We start from the raw sequence: 17,892 nt of genomic DNA, 5'->3' as shown, positions 1-17,892 counted from the left end.
AAGAGGCTTTGGCAGCTTAGAAAGGGATCAGTTAGAGCCACTACATTGGCTTTCTTTGGTGTCATCTGTGCTTTCCACAGATGTTTTAAATAATACATTGTGCTATTTATAGAACCTATACATTCTTTTTTAAAGAACTGTAAAAAACACAACAATTTACTTTTTTGTGAGACTAGCTTCAGATGAAATTCACATCAGACAGTACATATCTCTAAAACAGTGATTCCAAACTGGAGCATGCTTCAGAACCAACAAGAGGGCTTTTTAGAACACAGACTACTAGGTTGCATCCCCAGAGTTTCTGTTTGAGTATGTTCAAAGTTGAGCCTGAGAATCTGTGTTTAACAAGGTCCCAAATGATGCAGATGCTGCTGGTTCTGGGACCACATTTTAAGAACCCACATTATCTATGAGTGCTTGATGGGTTATAGAGGGAGAAAAAAGAGTAGTGGGTTGTACTTACTGTGTCATTTCTCATGTAGTCAAAAAAATTTACAACAAACCTGCCCCTTGGGGCAACAGATCTTAGGAAAAAAGAATTACATAACAAAAATATGTACAAGGCAAATTTGTAGTAGATTAAACATGACCATGAATTCTCTGACAGTTCTTTCTTGATGAATGAGATTTTTTCCCCCCCTTTCCTCAATTTGGACTGAAGTTTAACTGCTTTGATCAGTACTGTATGGGAGAGGAGATGATGTACCAGTTCTAGACTAGTCTTTAAAAAGATGGACAGTGGGGCTTGATGTGGTGGTTCATGCCTGTAATCCCAGCACTCTGGGAGGCCAAGCAAGGCAGGTGGATTGCTTGAACTCAGGAGTTCAAAAACAGCCTAAGCAAGAGATCCCATCTCTACTAAAAAAAAAAAGAAGAAAGGAAAAATTAGCCAGGTATGGTTCCAGCTACTCAGAAGACTGAAACAAAGGATCACTTGAGCCTGAGCCCAAGAGTTTGAGGTTGCTGTGAGCTATGAGCCATGCAGTCTACCTTCAGTGACAGAGTTAGACTCTGTCTCAAATAAAAATTTATAAAAGTCCATGTAAAATATCCAGTTACTTTGCTGAAGAGATCACATGGAAAGGCCCCAAACGATATGGACAGAGGGAGGGGTCCAGCTGTATTGTTTACCAGTGATCCCAAAGTACTAAGTATGTGAATGAAGTCTTGGACTTCCACACCAACTCAGCTGGCAAGAGAATATTGAATGACTCCATTCACTTCCATGTGGAACACAAGAATTGCATAGCTAAGCCTTTCCAAAATTCTTGACCTATAAAATCCTGATACATAATAAAGTGGTTGCAGTTTTAAGCCACACATTTTAGAGTAGTTCATTACTCACTAATACATAACTGGACCTAATCTGCTTAGAAAACTATACAAAATTTGACTTCACTGGCTTGTGTGTATGTGGGCAGTAACTCTTAGTACAGCCTGCACAGCTACTATAGCACTGGCAACCGCTTCCCAGATGCCAACCATAGCTGGCTACTGCCTGAATGTGCACTCTGCTGGCCAAGTGCCAGTATGAATGCTCCTAACAGAGGTCTGCTGCCTGACTCCATGACTGATGTCCCTGTCAACACAGATGTGGCTGCCAGGACTTCTGCTGGACAATGACAACTACAACAAAATAAAATAGCAGGGGTTGTGGTGGGCACCTGAGAGCCTAGTGGAGGCTGAAGAGGGGCTCAAGACTGAGCTCCTGAAGGTGGGAAAGGAAATTATTGCTCTGTGCAGGTCTTGGCAGCAAAGAGAAGCACTGCAGTGAGCTCAAGAAAAGACGGGGCCTCTCCACTTAGTGGGGGCATGAGGCACAGCCTGTCCAGGAGACGGCATAACCTGTGAAGTCTCTAACACCTATGCGAAAACTTATGAGAAACTTGGAGACTGGAATGAGAAAGTACAAGATTCAAGAAACTCTCTCACAAGCTGGACAGAAGACTTCAGCTGCCTTGTCCACTGTGGGATCTGCCGTCAGCAAAAAGCTGGAGACCTGAGAGCTGATCTGTTCTCACACCCCTTTAGCAGCTACTCCATCTATCCCTCGATAAGTATGCTGGCCATGAAAAACTCTACAGCCTTCAAGTCTTTTAAAGACCCAGTTGGGACTGTAAAGTCTAAGGTTGTGGATGACAGAAAGAACCACGTTGACAACCTCCCTTCCCCAAATGGGAGTGGCAAACAGACCCCATCAGGTCATTGCTTTTCTAAGCCCACAGTAGCTTTGGCCAGCCACAGAACACATGCAAGCCCAGCCTGCTCATCATAGCTATAACTCTGAAGCAGAGCATCCAGCCCTGGCAGATGAACAGTCAGTCAGAAGATAGTTGTGCCTGTCCACATGAAGATGTAGCTGCTGCGTTCTCATAAATTAGACAACACAGATGTTTTACACTGAAGTTTGTAAATTGCGATCATTGTGCCATTCTTCCTAGGGTGCTGGAAGTGTACAGGGAGGAGAGTTCAAAGAAGTATCCAGCCAAAGACCAAGCTCCCTTGGGCATCTTGCTAGCTCATTAGGATGGCAAAAGGGTGAAGAATCATTACTATGAAACAAGTGGCATTTTCTTTCTTTCTTTTTTTTTTAACAAGTGGCATTTTCTGATCATCTCCTCCTCCCCCAACTCACAGAAGGACTACAGGAGAAACTTACCTGACCTGAAGTTTTTTATCTCAAGAGGCTGAATAAGGAAACTCCATTTTCTGAGTCCTCCAGAAAAAAAAAAAAAAAAAAAAGATGATCACAGCAGCTGCCTAATTTTTAATAGTAATCTAATAATGTAGCAGCTTTAACAAAAACAAATTCATTTTTTAAAATGCAGCGCACTTTTCAAAATTAACATTAGGCAAAATAACAAAAGTTGTACAAAATTTGAGAATGATGAGAAAGGATTATTGTGTGCCTTTTCAATGTTGAAGATAATAGCATTATTTAACAAGGCTGCCTTAGGATCATTTGAAGTTACAAAGGAAGTCAACTTTGCTTGACTTAGTATTAATAAGATCCCCAGATTCAATACAGAAGATTAATAAATTGAAAATTATTTTTGCCTAGTGGAGATGATTTTCTTTTGGTGGAAAAGATAATCCCAAAGCAGGCAGTTTTATTGCCCTGCAAGACATCAACCAACATCATATTTAACTTTTGAATCTTATTCCAGCATTTTTTTCTAGTATGTGTAGTTCAGAGTTTCATTATCCTCTTTTGAATTAGCTTCACCATTCTGTTAGTTCTTTGCAATAATGAAATAAATCTTTGACACACATTCATAGTATATTTGAAAGAGAATCACTTTGAACTTTTTGAGAATTATATTAATATTTTGGCAATTTATTATTTAAACTTTTTTTTGCAAAGGATTTAATTCGATTCACATTTGTCAAGAATCGATTATGTAAAAGGCTGAGAATTTGTTCTGTAAAAAGTCATGAGCAAAGTTTTAGTTTTCTGTTAGGTATGAGTTAAGTTCTGAACTATGAGTATACCAACATACTTCAGAGATGTTGTGGGTTTGGTTCTAGACCACTGCAATAAAGTAAACAGCACAATAAAACTAGTTTCATTAATTTTTTATTCCCCAGTGCATATAAAAGTTACATTTACACTATACTGTAGTGTAAGTGTACCATGGCATTATGTCTAAAAGACTCAATGTATACTAGTATACCTTCATTTAAATATACTTCATTGCTAAAAAAAAAAAATACTAACAATCATCTGAGCATTCAGTGAATTTTAATCTTTTTGCTTATAGAGGATCTTGCCTCGATATTGATGACTGGTTACTTAGGGTTGGGGTGACTGTGGCAATTTCTTTTTCTTTTTTTGAGACAGAGTCTCACTTTGTTGCCCTTGGTAGAGTGCTGTGGTATCACAGCTCACAGCAACCTCAAACTCTCAGGCTCAAATGATTCTCTTGCCTCAGCCTCCCAAGTAGCAGGGACTACAGGCACCCACCACAAGGCCTGGCTATTTTTAGAGACAAAGTCTCACTCTGGCTTAGGCTGGTCTTGAACCTGTGAGCTCAGGCTATCCAACTGTCTAGGCCTCCCAGAGTGCTAGGATTACAGGCATGAGCCACTGCACCTGGCCACGGAAGTTATTGCAGTTTCTTAACAAGATAACAAGTTTGCCATATTTTTTGGTTGACTCTTCCTTTCATAAAAGATTTCTCTGTAGCATATTATGCTGTGTGATAGCATTTTACCCACAGTAGAAATTCTTTTAAAATTGGAGTCAATCCAATTTTGCTTTAACCACTAAGCTCATGTAATGGTCTAAGCTAAACCCTTTGTTGTCATTCAACAATATTCACAGTTTTTTCACCAGGAGTAGATTTCATCTTAAGAAACCACTTTCTTTTCTTTCCATCAGATTTAAAGTTTAATGATGAGATTGGAGCAATTCAGTTCATCTTCAGGGCTCCACTTCTAATTCTAGTTTTCTTTCTTTTTCCACCATATTTGCAGTTACTTTCTCTACTGAAGTCTCGAAGTCCTCAAAGTCATCTAGGAGGGTTGGAATCAACTTTTCAACTCCTGTTAATGTTGATATCTTGACCTCCAGTGCTCTTAATATCTTCTGAAATAATGAATCCTTCTCAGAAAGTCTTCAATTTACTTTTCCCAGATCCATCAGAGGAATCCCTACCTATGAGTAATGACAGGTATAGCCTTATGAAATGTATTTCTGAAATAATTAAGACTTGAAAGTCAGAATTACTTTTTGATCTATAGGCTGCAGAATTGATGTTATGTTAGGAGACATGAAAATATCAATCATCTATCTATCACATACCTATTAGAGTTTTTGGGTGACCAGGTGTATTGTCAATGAGCAGTAGTATTTTGTTTGTTTGTCTAACTCTGTCGCCCCAGTAGAGTGCTGTGGCATCAGTCTAGCTCAGAGCAACCTCAAACTCTTGGGCTCAAGTGATCCTCCTGCCTAAGCCTCCCAAGAAGTTGGGAATACAGGCACCTACCACAACACCCAGCTAATTTTTCTATTTTTTAGTAGAGATTGCCCTTGCTTGGGCTAGTCTCTAACTCCTGAGCTTAAGTGATCCTCCAACCTCAGCCTCCAAGAGTGCTAGGATTATAGGAGGGAGCCACCACACCCAGCTGAGCAGTAATCTTTTTTTTTTTTTTCCTGAACAGTAGGTCTCAGCAGTGAGCTTGAATATTTGGTATGCCATATTGTAAATAGATGTGCTGTCATTTAGGCTTTGTTGTGCCATTTATAGAGCACAGACGATGGATTTAGCATAATTCTTAAGTGTGTTAGGATTTTTAGAATGGTAAACGAGCAACTTAAAATTAAAATTTTCAACTTAAAATTACCAGCTGCGTTAGCCCCTAACAAGAGTAAGGCTATCCTGACTCCTGAAGACAGGTGTTGAAAGTCATAGATGGCATCTTTTTCCAATATAAGTCTGTTTAGTTTACACTGAAAATCTGTTGTTTAGTGTAGCTACCTTCATCAATTATTTTAGCTAAGATAACTTCCTGCAGCTTCTGCATCAGCACTTGCTGTTTTACCTTGCACTTTTATGTTATGAAGACAGCTTCTTTCCTTAAACCTCATCAATCCAGTTCTGCTAGTATCAGACTTATCTTCTGTAGTTTCTTCATCTTTCTCACTTTTCACCGAAGCTAGGCTTTGGCTTAAGGGAAAGTGGCTAGTTTGACCCATCCAGACCACTAAAATTTTCTCCATCAATAGTAAAGCTGTTTTGCTTTCTTATCTTTGTGTTCACTGGAGTAGCACTTGTAATTTCCTTCAAGAACTTCTTTGCATTCACAACTTGACTGTTTAGTACAAGAGACACTAAAACAATTACACTGGTAACATTAAAGATCATCAATCACAGATTACCAAAACATATAAAGAAAATATTTGAAATAGTGCAAGAATTACTAACATGTGATACAGAAACAAGAAGTGAGCTCATACTGTTGGAAAAATCGTGCCAATGAACATGCTGAACACAGGGTTGCCACAAACTTTCAATTTGTAAAAAAGGTAGTATCTGAGTAGTGCAATAAAGTGAAGTGCAATAAAATGAGGTATTGTGTTAGGTTCTTACTGCTGCTTTAACAGATTATCACAAACAGTGGCTGAAAATATCACAAATTAATTATCTTATATTTTGGGAGGTCAGAAGCCTGAAAGGGATTGTGGTACTATGTTGCTTCTGGAAACTCTAGGGCAGTAGTTCTCAACCTTTCTAAGGTGGCAACCCTTTAGTACAGTGCCTGTGGGTCATGACAGGGAAAACCTATTTTGTTTTGTTTTGAACCTAAAGGGTGCTTGTATTCCTTGGCTTTTAGTCCCCTCTTTCATTTTCAAAGCTAGCATCATAAATCTTCCAATTTTTCTCTCTCTGCTTCTGTTTTCACATTTTTTCCCTCCTATTCTCCTGCCTTCCATTTATAAAGGCCCTATGATAACATTGGGCAATTCTGGATAATCCAGGACAATCACACCATCTCATCATTTTTAACTTAATCACATCTGCTAAATCTCTTTTACCATGTAAAATAACATAGTCACAAGTTCAGGGAATTAGGATATAGATATTTTGGGAACACTTCTCAGCCTAACGTATGGTTTGCATGAGTTTTGGGGATATATAAAATGATGTTTGGTACTATAATGACAAAATATTTTAACACTGTTTTATGTGCTACTTAAAGATGAAAAATGAAAGATGTGGCGAGGTGACTTATGCAGAATCATTAAAAGAAGAATCAACAATATGAATAAGAAAATGTGCAGACCCACCTCCCTGCTGTGGATCCATAGAAGAGGCAACCTCCAGTATTAGTATGTACTTGGCTATCATTTAGAGGTAAGGAATATGGTGGTTTGTCAGAGTAAATTAAAGCTTTAGGAGATAAAATCAGAAAACTACTTTAGATGTACATTCTGTTACTAAATTGGCAAGAGAAGGGGCAGCTTTCGGTGACATTGTTTCTGTTAGTTTCTTTGACTCTCTGACTATTCCATGGCAGGGATGGGGACATAGAGAATTATTTCCCTCACCATTTATACAATCAGAAAAAGGATGATTTCCTCTTCCCTGAGCCATTCCCAGTAAAAATATGTGATTAAGGACAGAAACTAGGTGTTTTAAATTCAGCATTTTATTCTTACCACAGTATTTATTTTACTTTATTTTTTTGTGACAGAGTTTCACTTTGTTGACCTCAGTAGAGAGCTGTGGCATCCAGAAACCTCAAACTCTTGGGCTTAAGCAATTCTCTGACTCAGCCTTCCAAGTAGCGGGGACTACAGGCGCCCACCACAACACCTGGCTATTTTTTTTTTAGAGACATGGTCTCGCTCTGGCTCAGGCTGGTTTTGAACTCCTGAGCTCAGGCAGTCTACCTGCCTCAGCCTCCCAGCATGCTAGGATTACAGGTGTGAGCTGCGGCATCCAGCCCACAGTATCTACTTTAATGCTTAACAATAATTAACTTAATAGTAACATGTTTGAGATCTTCTTTTAATCATAAGCCTATATATTTAAGTATGTGTATATGTATATATACTTTGTTTATTTAATTTTTTTCTTTTTTTTATACTTTATTCAAATTAATACAAGGGTACAATGTTTAGGTTGCTTTGTTCTCACTTCCAGAGTAAAGTTCCATTTGTAGAAGAGCCCCTCCACCTATTTATTTAATTTTTGAGACAGAGTCTCACTTTGTTGCCCTTGATAGAATGCCATGGAATCATAGGTCAAAGCAACCTCAAACTCTTGGATTCAAGTGATCCTTTTGCCTCAGCTCCCAAGTAGCTGGTACTATAGGCACCCACCACAACACCTGGCTATTTTTAGAGACCGGATCTCACTCTTTGCCTGGCTAGTCTGGAACTCCTGAGCTCAAGCAATCCTCCCACCTCAGCCTCCCAAAGTGCTAGGATTATAGGCTTGAGCCACCACAGCTAGCTGCATTTTTTTTTTTTTTTTGAGACAGAGTCTCACTTTGTATTCCTAGGTAGACTGCCGTGAAGTCATAGCTCACAGCAATCTGAAACTTTTGGGCTCAGCGATCCTCTTGCCACAGACATACATAAAACTTTTTAGCCCCAAACACAAATACATATTCTTCTCAACCACAGGCAGAACATTTTCCAAGATGTGTTATGTCCCAAAGCAAGTCTTAACATATTTAAGAAGATCAAATATTTTTGCTGTCAACACTAGAATGCAGCTAAAAATCAGTAACAGCAAGAAAACGTGAAAATATATAAATATATGGGAACTAAGTAACACTCTTGAATGAACACTTGGTCAAAGAGAAAATCAAAAGGGAATTAAAAAAATATACTAAGGCTAATGAAAATAAGCACAACTTGCTAAAAAGTATCTTGAGAAAAATAAACTTTAAAAAGTATCAAAACTTATGGATATAGCAAAAGCAGTAGTAAGAGGGAAGTTTATTGTTATAAACAGCTATAAAGAAAGAATAAAAATATTAAATGAATAACCTAACTTTATACCTCAAGAAACAGGAAAAAGAACAAACTGATTATGGTGCCCATAGTATGGTTAGGGTGCTGGCCACATACACTGGGGCTGGCGGGCTCAAACCTGACCTGGGCCTGCTGAATAACAAGGACAACTGCAACCAAAAAAAAAAAAAAAAAAAATAGCTGGGCGTTGTGGCAGGTGCCTATAGTTCTAGCTACTCATGAGGCTGAGGCAAGAGAATCGCTTAAGCCCAAGATTTAGAGGTTGATGTGAGCTGTGGTATCACGGCACTCTATGGAGGGCAATGCAATGAGACTCTATCTCAAAAAAAAAAAGAACAAACTAAGCCCAAATTTAACAGATGAAAGGGGAAAAAAAAAAAGATCAGAGCAGAAATAAATTATATACAGAACAAAAAATACAGAAAAAAATCAGCAAAACAAAATAATTTTAAAAAATCAAACAAAAGACTTCACTTAAAAAAACCAAAATGGACAAACACTTAGCTAGATAAGGGGAAAAAAGGAGGGAGGACCAAAAAAACAAGGAGACACTACAATGGGAGCTTCAGATAGTGCAATTTGCTTTCTGAAGGAATGGATTAACAAACTGTGGTATATGTATAGCATGGAATACTATTCAGTCATAAGAAATGGTGGAGACTTTACATCTTTTGTGTTTACCTGGATGAAGCTGAAGCACATTCTTCTTAGGAAAGTATCACAAAGAATGGAAAAACAGGTATCCAAAGTACTAAATATTTATATGAAACCAATATATAAACAACTATAAGCCCACATGAAAGAAAAACACAAGTATTGTCTAGCAGTGGGGAAGGGAGGGAAGGGAAAGAGGAAGAGGAGGTGGGAAGATGATGCACACAATGTGAGGGTGTTCAGTATGCCCCCAAGGGCTCAATGACAACTTAAGCTTTACCTTCAAAAAGAATGCAAACTAAAAATTTGTACTCTTATATCAATCTGAAATTAAAATAAATAAGGGAGCATAACAAACAATTATATGCCAACAATTTGGATAACCTTGAAGAAATTAATAAATTATTAGAAACATACATCCTACCAAGACTGAATAAAAAAATAGAAAGCCTGAAAATAGAAACCAGTAACAAATAGACTAAAAGAGTAATCAAAAACTTCCCCCCAAAGAGAAGCTTAGGACCAGAGAGCTTCACAGCTGAATTCTACTAAATACTGAAAAAATTAATATGAGTGTTTCTTAAACTCTTCTAAAACAGAACTGGAGGGAATGCTTTACAACTGATGTAACGGAGTCTGCACCAACTTGATACCAGAGCCAGACAAAGACACCAAAGAAATAAAAGCTATAGGCCTATATCTCTGATGAACATAAATGCAATAAAATAGCAAATGGAATTTGAGAATACGTGAAAAAGATTATATACTATGACCAAGTGGGATTTCTCTCTGGGATGTAATGTTGGTTTCACATATGTGAACTAATCATTGTGATATACTACATTAACAGAATAAAAGATGAAAACAGACTGATCAGGGTGGCGCCTGTGGCTTCAGTGAGTAGAGCGCTGGCCCCATATACCGAGGGTGGCAGGTTCGAACCCGGCCCTGGCCAAACTGCAACAACAACAAAAAAATAGCCAGGCATTGTGGTGGGCGCCTGTGGTCCCCGCTACTCAGGAGGCTGAGGCAAGAGAATTGGCTAAGCCCAAGAGCTGGAGGTTGCTGTGAGCTGTGACGTCTCAGCACTCTACTGAGGGTGATAAAGTGAAATTATCTCAAAAAAAAAAAAAAAGAGAGAGAGAAAGAAAACAGACTGATCAACAACTTCTATGGAAAACAGTATGGAAATTTCTCAAAGAGCTAAAAGTAGACCTATAATTCAATTAAATAATTTCACTACTGAGTATCTACCCAAAGCAAAATAAGTCATTTTATCAAAAAGTCACCTGCACTAGAATGTTTATTGCAGCACAATTTACAGTTGCAAAGATGTGGAATCAACCCAAGTGCCTGTCAATTCATGAGTGGATTAACAAAATGTTGTATATGCATAGTATGGAGTGCTGCTCAGTCATGACAAGGATGAATCAATGCTTTTTGCAGAAATTTGGATGGAACTTGAGACCATTATCTTTAGGGAAGTATCTGAAGAATGGAAAAAACTAATGCTATGTGTACTCTCTAATAAGTTGGAACTAACTAATGGGCACACATGTGCACAGAGGGAAGTAAAAGTCATTGGCGATCAAGCAGGGAGAGTGTGGAGGGGTCCAAAACTTTCTAATGGGTACAGTGAATACTATTTGGGTGATGGGCACATTTATAGCCCTGACTAAAGCATTATAAGAGCTGTCTAAGTAACACAAATATTGGTACCCACTTAATATTTTGAAATAAAAATAAAAAATACATAATAACACCCCCCCAAATGCTCATTTTAATAGATGTAGAAAAAGCAGTGGACAAAGTCCAACATCCATGTATGTTACAAATCTCAAAAAACCAGGCATAGAAAAGGATACTCCCCAGGGAGGGTAGCAAGATGAAGCTTAAGCTGATCCTCAATGACCACCAATAATTTAATCAACGGGGCCTATATAATGAAACCTCCATAAATACCCTAAAGAAGGGGCTACACAGGGGCTCACGCCTGCAGTCCCAGAAACTGAGGAGGCCGAAGCAGAGAGATAGATTTAAAGAGTTCAAGTGAGCTGTGATGATGCCACTGTACTCTAGCTTGGGCAACACAGCAAGACCCTGTCTCGGAAGAAAACCAAATATAACACCTCCTCCTGTGAAAAAACAAACAAACAAAAAAACTCCCCAAAATAACAGGGTTCAGAGAGCTTTTGTATTACCGAACATTTGGATGTGTTGGAGAGGGGCTAGAGAAGGCAGGGAAGCTTCATGCCCCTTCTCTCATACCTTGCCTTGTGCATTTCTTTTATCCAGTTGTTCATTTGTATCCTTTTATAATAAAAGGAAAACATAAGTAAAGTGTTTCCTTAAGTTCTGTGAGTCACTGTAGCAAAGAATCAAATAGGCAGAAGAGAAGGAGGACGAGGAGGAGACGAGGTCATGGCAATCTTTTGTCTGTCGCTGGTAGCTCAGAAGCACAGGTGACAACCTGGGATTTGTGATGGGCTTCTGTGGGGAACAGTCTTGGGGGACTGAGCCCTTAACCTGCAAGATCTGATGCTATCTTCTGGTTGATAACCATAATAGCATGTTCTAGACAGTAGGCTGTGAAAAATTATCTTTTCCATTAGTTTCATATGGTCATGTGGATGGAGCATTGGGCTGATGATGAAACTGGGCTTGGGTTCTAGATCTGTTGTTGTCACTCACTAGGTTTGTGACTTTTGGAGATCCCTCTCTTACCTTTTTTATTTCCAAAAATTAATAGGTTGGATTAGATGATCTTTAAGGGTCCTGCACTTGTAACAAACAATTGATGGCAAAAGGAATCATCCCGAAGATTTGGAACAGTAAGGAATTTTTCACAGAAGGCATGTCACCATTTGGTTACAGTGATTAGGTTGATTTGTTTACTGTTCTTCTCAGTTGATATTTATGCTGTGTGTGCAAATCTGCTGAGAGGAAATTGGCAGATTAGCGTGTGGGATCCTAATTTTCATAAAGCAGATGGTAGAGTAGGTCACTGAGTTTCATATTTAGAACCGTGCAATACACACAAACAGATAACTTTGAGAGCTCGTATGTTATTTTGAGTGTTGACTGAATGTTGTTTTTTCTTTTTTTTTTGGGCTGTTTCTTTTTTTTTTCATTGTTAAATCATAGCTGTTTTAGTGCAATCAAGGGGTGCAATGTGCTGGTTTCATACACAATCTGAAATATTCTCATCAAACTGTTCAACATAGCCTTCATGGCATTTTCTTTCTTTTTTTTAAATTTATTTATTTTTATTGTTAAATCATAGCTGTGTACATTAGTGCAATCAAGGGGTACAATGTGCTGGTTTCATACACAATCTGAAATATTCTCATCAAACTGTTCAACGTAGCCTTCATGGCATTTTCTTAGTTATTGTATGTAGACATTTGTATTCTGCCTTCAGTAAGTTTCCCCTGTACTCATTCTAAGATGCTCCGAAGGTGTGGCCCCTCCCTCCACCCTAACCTCCCCACTCCCTTCCCCTTCCTTGGCCCTTTCCTCATAGTCTTGTGCTATAGTTGGGTTGTAGCCTTCATGTGAAAGCTATAATTTAGCTTCATAGTAGGGCTGAGTACATTGGATACTTTTTCTTCCATTCCTGAGATACTTTGCTAAGAAGAATATGTTCCAGCTCTATCCATGTAAACATGACAGAGGTAAAGTCTCCATCTTTCTTTAAGCCTGCATAATATTCCATGGTATACATGTACCACAATTTGCTAGTCCATTTGTGGGTCGATGGGCACTTGGGCTTCTTCCATGACTTAGCAATCATGAATTGGGCTGCAATAAACATTCTGGTACAGATGTCTTTGTTATATTGTGATTTTTGGTTTTCTGAGTATAAACCTAGTAAAGGAATTATAGGATCGAATGGCAGGTCTATTTTTAGGTCTCATATTCTCCAAACATCCTTCCAGAAGGAACGTATTAGTGTGCATTCCCACCAGCAGTGTAGAAGTGTGCCCTATTCTCCACATCCACACCAACATCTCTGGTTTTGGGATTTTGTTATGTGGGCTAACCTTACTGGAGTTAGGTGATACCTTGAAGTAGTTTTGATTTGCATTTCTCTGATGATTAAGGATGATGAGCTTTTTTTCATGTGTTTGTAGATCGTGCATCTGTCTTCTTTAGAGAAGTTTCTCTTCAAGTCCCTTGCCCACCCTGAGATGGGATCACGTGTTCTTTTCTTGCTAATACGTTTGAGTTCTCTGTGGATTCTGGTTATTAGACCTTTACTGGAGGTATAACCTGCAAATATTTCTCCCATTCTGAGGGCTGTCTGCTTGCTTTACTATGTTCTTAGCTGTGCAGAAGCTTTTTAGTTTGATCAGGTCCCAGTAGTGTATTTTTGAAGCTGCTTCAATTGCCTGGGGAGTCCTCCTCATGAAATATTCACCCAGGCCTATTCCTTCAAGAGTTTTCCCTGCACTTTCTTCAAGTATTTTTATAGTTTCATGCCTTAAGTTTAAATCTTTTATCCAGTGAGAGTCTATCTTAGTTAATGGTGAAAGGTGGGGGTCCAGTTTCAATCTTCTACAGGTTGCCAGCCAGTTCACCCAGCACCATTTGTTAAATAGGGAATCTTTTCCACACTGAATGTTTTTCATTGGCTTGTCAAAGATCAAATAACGGTAAGAAGCTGGATTCATCTCTTGGTTCTCTATTCTGTTCCAGACATCTACTTCTTTGTTTTTGTGCCAATACCATGCTGTTTTGATCACTATCGATTTATAGTACAGTCTCAGGTCTGGTAGGGTGATTCCTCCTGCTGTGTTTGTGTTGTTTTTTTTTTTTTTTTTGTAGAGACAGAGTCTCACTTTATGGCCCTCGGTAGAGTGCCGTGGCCTCACACAGCTCACAGCAACCTCCAACTCTTGGGCTTAAGCGATTCTCTTGCCTCAGCCTCCTGAGTACCTCCTGCTGTGTTTTTATTGCTGAGTAATGTTTTGGCTATTCGAGGTTTTTTCTGATTCCATATAAAACAAAGTATTATTTTTTCAAGATCTTTAAAATATGACAATGGAGCTTTAATAGGAATTACATTAAAATTATATATTGCTTTGGGTAGTATAGACATTTTAACAATGTTGATTCTTCCCAGCCATGAGCATGGTATGTTTTTCCATTTCTTAAAATCCTCAGCTATTTCTTTTCTTAAAATTTCATAGTTCTCTTTGTAGAGATCTCTCATGTCCTTTGTTAGGTATACTCCCAAATATTTCATCTTCTTTGGCACTACTGTGAAAGGAATAGAGTCCTTGACTGTTTGTTCTGCTTGGTTATTGTTGGTATATATAAATGCTACAGATTTATGGGTGTTGATTTTGTAGCCTGAGATATTGCTGTATTCCTTGATCACTTCTAAAAGTTCTGTAGTAGAATCGCTGGTGTTTTCCAGATATACGATCATATCATCTGAGAAGAGTGAAAGTTTTATCTCTTCTGACCCTATGTGGATACCCTTGATCGCCTTTTCTTCCTTAACTGCAATGGCTAAAACTTCCATTACAATGTTAAAGAGCAATGGAGACAATGGGCAACCTTGCCTGGTTGCTGATCTAAGTGGAAATGATTTCAATTTAACTCCATCCAATACGATATTGGCTGTGGGTTTGCTGTAGATGGCCTCTATCAGTTTAAGAAATGTCCCTTCTATACCAATTTTCTGAAGTGTTCTGATCATGAAGGGATGCTGGATATTATCAAAAGCTTTTTCTGCATCAATTAAAAAAATCATATGGTGCTTATATTTTAGTTGATTTATGTGCTGAATTACATTTATAGATTTACATATATTGAACCAGCCTTGAGACCCTGGGAAAAATCCCACTTGGTCATGGTGTATAATTTTTTTGATGTGTTGTTGGATTCTGTTTGTTAGGATCTTATTGAGTATTTTAGCATCAATATTCGTTGGTGATGTTGGTGTATAATTTTCTTTTCTTGTTGTGTCTTTCCCTGGTTTGGGGATCAAGGTGATGTTTGTTTTGTAGAATGTGTTGGGTAATATTCCTTCTTTTTCTATATTTTGGAAGAGGTTTAGTAATATAGGTACTAGTTCTTCTTGAAAGGTTTGGTAGAATTCTGACGTAAAGTCATCTGGTCCTGGGCATTCCTTTTTAGGGAGATTTTGTTGTATAGTTGGTGCTATTTCAGAACTTGATATAGGCCTATTCAACATTTCCACTTCATTCTGGCTAAGTCTTGGTAGGTGGTGTACTTCCAGGTATTGGTTGATTTCTTTCAGATTTTCGTATTTCTGAAAGTAGAGTTTCTTGTAGTATTCGTTAAGGATTTTTTTAATTTCTGAGGGGCCTGTTGTTATTTCATCGTTACCATTTCTGATTGATGAAATTAGAGATTTTAATTTTTTTTCCTGGTTAGGTTGGCCAAAGGTTTATCTATTTTATTGATCTTTTCAAAAAATCAACTTTTGGATTTATTGATCTGTTGTATAATTCTTTTGTTTTCAATTTCATTTAATTCTGCTCTGATTTTGGTTATTTCTATTCTTCTGCTGGGTTTGGGGATGGAGTGTTCTTCCTTCTCCGGTTGCTTGAGATGTCCCATTAAGTTATTAACTTCCTCTCTTTCTGTTTTCTTTTTTTTTTTTTTTTTTTTTTTTGTAGAGACAGAGTTTCACTTTATTGCCCTTGGTAGAGTGCCGTGGCGTCACACGGCTCACAGCAACCTCCAACTCCTGGGCTTAGGCGATTCTCCTGCCTCAGCCTCCCGTAGCTGGGACTACAGGCGCCCGCCACAACGCCCGGTTATTTTTTTTTTTTTTTGTTGCCGTTTGGCCGGGGCTGGGTTTGAACCCGCCACCCTCAGCGTATGGGGCTGGCACCTTACTCACTGAGCCACAGGCGCCGCCCCTCTTTCTGTTTTCTTGAGGAAGGCTTGCAGTGCTATAAATTTCCCTCTTAGGACTGCCTTTGCAGTATTCCAGAGGTTCTGGTAATTCATGTCTTGGTTGTTGTTTTGTTCCAAAAATTTGGTGATTTCCTTCTTAATCTCATCTATAATCCATCTATCCTTCAGCATAAGGTTGTTTAGCTTCCATGTTTTTATATGGGTATGCAGTTCCTGTTGTTATTGAGTTCAACTTTGATTCCATGATGGTCTGAGAAGGTGCAAGGAATAATTTCTATTTTCTTAAATTTGCTGAGGTTAGATTTGTGGCCTAGGATGTGGTGGATTTTGGAGTATGTTCCGTGGGCTGATGAGAAGAATGTTTATTCAGTTTTGTTTGGATGAAATGTTCTGTAGATGTCTGTTAAGTCCAGATGTTGAATGGTTAAGTTTAAATCTAAAATTTCTTTGCTTAGCTTCTTTTTGTAGGATCTATCCAGCACTGCTAAAGGGGTGTTAAAATCTCCAACTACTATGGAGCTGGAAGAAATCAAGTTGCTCATGTGTGTTAGAGTTTCTCTTATAAATTGAGGTGCGTTCTGGTTGTGTGCATAGATATTAATAATTGAAATCTCATTATATTGAGTATTACCTTTAACAAATATGAAGTGTCCATCCTTATCCTTCCTTATTTTGGTTGGTTTAAAGCCTATTGCATCTGTGAATAGGATTGCAATGCCTGCTTTTTTCTGCTTTCCATTTGCCTGGAGTATAGATGACCATCCTTCATCTTGAATCTATATTTGTCTTTTAATGTAAGATGTGATTCTTGTATGCAGCGGATATCTGGCTTGAGTTTTTGTATCCAGGCAGCCAACCTGTTCCTCTTTAGAGGACAGTTTAAACCATTCACATTAATTGAGAATATTGATAAGCTTTTTGAGAGTCCAGTGGACATTTTTAATCCTTTTGCGACTGTGGAAGTTGGAGTTTGATCAAAATTTTCTGGGTGGGTTTACTTTTGTGGTGGAGGATTACACTGGTCTTTATGGGGGATAGGTCAGAGAATATCCTGGAGAGCTGGTTTAGTTATGGCAAATTTCTTCAACATTTGAATGTCATTGAAGTATGTAATTTCTCCGTCATAAATGAAACTCAGTTTAGCTGGGTACAGGATCCTGAGTTGAAAGTTATTTTGTTTTAGGAGATTAAAAGTCGATGACCATCCTCTTCTAGCTTGAAAGGTTTCAGCAGAGACATCTGCAATTATTCTAATATTCTTGCCCTTGTAGGTGATGGTTTTCTTTTGTCTGGCTGCTTTCAGAATTTTCTCCTTCACATTAACTTTTGTGAAGTTGATTATGATGTGTCTGGGGGATGTCTTATTTGGGTTGAGTCATGCTGGAGTTCTGAAACTGTCTGCTATCTGAATTTCAGAATCTCTTGGCATGTCTGGAAAGTTCTCCTTCATAATCTCCTGGAGAAGAGACTCTGTGCCTTGAGAAGCCACTTCTTCACTTTCGGGGATCCCTATAAGACGAATATTGTTTTTCTTTGAATTATCCCGGAGCTCTCTGAGAGATTGTTCTGTTTTTGTCCTCCATTTCTCTTCCTCTTCAAGAGTTTGGAAGCATTCAAAAGCTTTGTCTTCGATGTCAGAAATCCTTTCTTTTGTTTGCTCCATTCTGTTACTGAGGGATTCTACTGTGTTTCTCAGATGTTTGAGGGCTTCAACTTCTTGTCTCAATGTGTCAAAATCTTTGCTCATTTGGTCTTGAATTTGTTGAATTCTTGAGATATCTTTTAGGTTACTGCTTGGAATTCTAATTTGATTTTGTTTGCTATCCAGATTCTGAATTCGATTTCTGACATCT

The sequence above is a fragment of the Nycticebus coucang genome, chromosome 14 (genome assembly GCF_027406575.1).
Source record: "Nycticebus coucang isolate mNycCou1 chromosome 14, mNycCou1.pri, whole genome shotgun sequence".
In the NCBI taxonomy this organism is placed as follows: Eukaryota; Metazoa; Chordata; class Mammalia; order Primates; family Lorisidae; genus Nycticebus; species Nycticebus coucang.
The sequence above is the reverse complement of the archived record's forward strand: the minus strand, read 5'-3'. Positions refer to the sequence as shown.